This window comes from Mustela nigripes, chromosome 2, assembly GCF_022355385.1.
Source record: "Mustela nigripes isolate SB6536 chromosome 2, MUSNIG.SB6536, whole genome shotgun sequence".
In the NCBI taxonomy this organism is placed as follows: Eukaryota; Metazoa; Chordata; class Mammalia; order Carnivora; family Mustelidae; genus Mustela; species Mustela nigripes.
The window spans coordinates 148,305,130-148,308,853 of record NC_081558.1 but is presented as its reverse complement, the minus strand read 5'-3'; the positions used below and the strand labels follow the sequence as shown (position 1 = coordinate 148,308,853).

The window sequence follows — 3,724 nt, the reverse complement described above, 5'->3', positions numbered from 1 at the left end:
GTAAGTTTTTATCTACCTTTAAGCAAAATATTGTTTCATTTACTACGTAATAATGAAGTTATTTTCAAGGGAGTTTAGGAATAGATTTGGGAAAAACACTTCAAGTGGCTAATATTTCAGAATTATCAATTGTGATTTTTCATGTGCAGTGTGAAGTCTATACATAATAAATATTTGAAAACAACTTTATCGTCAAAAAAAGTATTTGAAGCATTGCTTGTAACATCATACAGCTGCAGACTTCATGATGTCCACCATTGGGAACCACTGAGAGTTCTTAAATTCAATAGTGAGATTTTATTTCACAGTCATCAGGACTGTTGATGTAACAAGGATTGTATATGTGATATACTATAAAGTTGCAGTATAGTATATACGATATGAACATTTTTTGCAAAAATAGAAAATGTTCTGTAACGTAGGAGACAGAAGGATTATTTTTAAAGTAATAGGCAAAAAGTAAATAAGAGATAACTTCCCCAATGTGTAGGGGAGAAAAAAAATTCCTTCAGTTTACACTTTTGTAAATTTTCTTATTTCACAATAATTCAGCCATGAATATCCTTGTCCATAAATCTTCATTACAGATTTGAATTTTCCTTAGAAATTCCTATGATTGTAATTTAAGATATAAGCAGTATTGAGGAAAACATTCCTTAAATAATGCTACATTGATTAAGCTACTAACAGTAAATACCTGATAGAGAGTTCTTCTCACACATAAAAAAGTTAATGTTCATTTTTTTTCTGTTTGGTGTAAGAAAAAAATCTCATATAAATGAATGTGTGACAGGGTGGTGAAACAATTTTTCATATATTTGAGTATATGCAATTCAATTATTTATCTATCAGAAGCATAATTGAAAGATTACATCATGTTCCAAAAAGCTAAGTACTAACTATATTTTATTCTACTTAATATTTGGAAAAATGTAAACCTTCTATTATGTAAATAAGATACCTAAAGCTAGGATCTTAAAAATGTATTACTCAAAAGGATACTAAAAGTAATTTATCCCAAATTCTTTTATTTACAGATTAGTAAAGTCATGTCCAGGTAAAACCTAACAGTTCTGGTATTGTAGAAGTTGCCAAAAACAAAATTAAATTACAGAACAAAATTGAAAACAAAAACAAAATCCCATGGCTTGGGAGCAAGGTCCATTGTCTTTTCTCTGTTCCAAGCTCTGACTCTAGAATTCCATGTTATCAAAAAATTTTAATCTCTAAATAGATGACAGCGAGGCTGTGTAGTGCATATGTCACCTTGTATTTTATTTTGGTGCTATGAAGGACTATATATATCTTGCACATTGTGCAGATATTATAAAGTGACATTCTCAAGTAAATGCTGAGCTTTTCTTTTTTTTAATTAGTAGCTGAACTGGAAAATGCAAGCTGTCAAATATGTGTTTCTTTTTTAATACTCGAAATAGAATAGTTTCATATTAATTACATGGTAGCAACCAACTATATGAGTTACATTAGGAAAGCAGAACTCAAAATCTCCTATATTTATTTTGAGAGACCTCACAAAGACCAAAATGAATCCAGAGTTTAGTTTGTATATTTTCAAGGAAAGGTAATACTGTATTTTAAAATAATCTAATTTCATCTTGAATTACTGACAAGCTTTGACATTTATTTTTACCAATAAAAAAAGACAATATGAAAGGAGAATAAAACCGTGATAAGCCAGAAGGAAACATTTTTTATTTTAATGGGAAATAATTGCCAGTATATTTAACATCCTTGAATCTCACATTTAATCAAGAGAAATAATATGAACAATCTTAAGCATTTATGAGGCATTCGATAATATTAGTAGAAAGATCACTTTGGGCTTTCATCATCTATGAGGAAACAGGTTGAATTATTTACTTGTGATCTCACAATAATACAATTAAGGCAAAATGAGAACTAGGAGTCCTTGGTCATAACTTCAGATTGGTTCAGTGGGTTTTGGTTTGTTAACTCAGCATTTGCAGTCTTCTTCACATTAAACAATAGCTCCCTGCTTATATGCATGTGAGTAACTAGGAAAAGAGTTTTTAAAAATTACTTTTAGTAACAATCATGATAATAAAAGTACTTAATTTTGGGAACTTTCCAGAACGCTCGGTGAGACGCGGAGGAGCGGCGCCTACCCGAGCTGCGCCCAGCAACGCGCTCCTTCCTGCTCCCCCACATCGGCCTCGGCCCTCTCACCGGCTGTAGAAAATGGTGAAAGAAAGCACTTATTATGATGTTTTGGGGGTCAAACCCAATGCCACCCAAGAAGAACTGAAAAAGGCCTACAGGAAACTGGCTTTGAAGTACCACCCTGATAAGAATCCAAATGAAGGAGAGAAGTTTAAACAGGTTTCTCAAGCTTATGAAGTACTCTCTGATGCAAAGAAAAGGGAATTATATGACAAAGGAGGTGAACAGGCAATTAAAGAAGGTGGAGCTGGTGGTGGTTCTGGCTCCCCCATGGACATCTTTGATATGTTTTTTGGAGGAGGAGGAAGAATGCAGAGAAAGAAGGAGGGATAAAAATGTTGTGCATCAGCTCTCAGTAACCTTAGAAGATTTATATAACGGTGCAACAAGAAAACTAGCTCTGCAAAAGAATGTGATTTGCGATAAATGTGAAGGCCGAGGTGGTAAGAAAGGAGCAGTTGAGTGTTGTCCCAATTGCCGAGGTACTGGAATGCAAATAAGAATTCATCAGATAGGACCTGAAACGGTTCAGCAAATTCAGTCTGTGTGCATGGAGTGCCAGGGCCATGGGGAACGGATCAGTCCTAAAGATAGATGTAAACGCTGCAATGGAAGGAAGATAGTTCGAGAGAAGATTCTAGAAGTTCATATTGACAAAGGCATGAAAGATGGCCAGAAGATAACATTCCATGGTGAGGGAGACCAGGAGATATTATCATTGTTTTAGATCAGAAGGACCATGCTGTTTTTACTTGGTGAGGAGAAGACCTTTTCATATGTATGGACATACAGCTGGTTGAAGCACTGTGTGGTTTTCAAAAGCCGATATCTACTCTTGACAACCGAACCATTGTCATCACCTCTCATCCAGGTCAGATTGTCAAGCATGGAGATATCAAGTGTGTGCTAAATGAAGGCATGCCAATTTATCGTAGGCCATATGAGAAGGGTCGCCTCATCATCGAATTTAAGGTAAATTTTCCTGAGAATGGCTTTCTGTCTCCTGATAAACTCTCTTTGCTGGAAAAACTCCTACCTGAGAGGAAGGAAGTAGAAGAGACTGATGAAATCGACCAGGTAGAACTGGTGGACTTTGATCCAAATCAGGAAAGACGGCGCCATTACAATGGGGAAGCATATGAGGATGATGAACATCATCCCAGGGGTGGTGTTCAGTGTCAAACCTCTTAATGGGGCCAGTGAATAACACTGCTGGCATTTTATGTGCAGTAGTGAATGAGTGAAGGACTTAAATCATAGTTCACTACTTGCTATTGTTTTTGTTTTAATATTCAACTATAGTAGTGTTTTAAAAGTTAAATGAAGCTGGCCTCATAAAATGAGTTTGGAAGTTTTCCTTCCATTTCTATTTTTTGGAACAGTTTGAGGAGAATAGGAATTAGTTCTTCTTTAAATGTTTGGTAGAATTCCCCCGGGAAGCCGTCTGGCCCTGGGCTTTTGCTTGTTTGGAGATTTTTAATGACTGTTTCAATCGAATTACTGGTTATGGGTCTGTTCAGGC

The 3,724-nt window shown here is 35.4% G+C and overlaps 1 pseudogene; it reads left to right on the top strand.

Annotated features, from left to right (window-relative positions):
* The first annotated feature begins 2,178 nt into the window (after positions 1-2,178).
* On the top strand, positions 2,179-3,402 carry LOC132010163 (dnaJ homolog subfamily A member 1-like; annotated as a pseudogene).
* Positions 3,403-3,724: the final 322 nt, after the last annotated feature.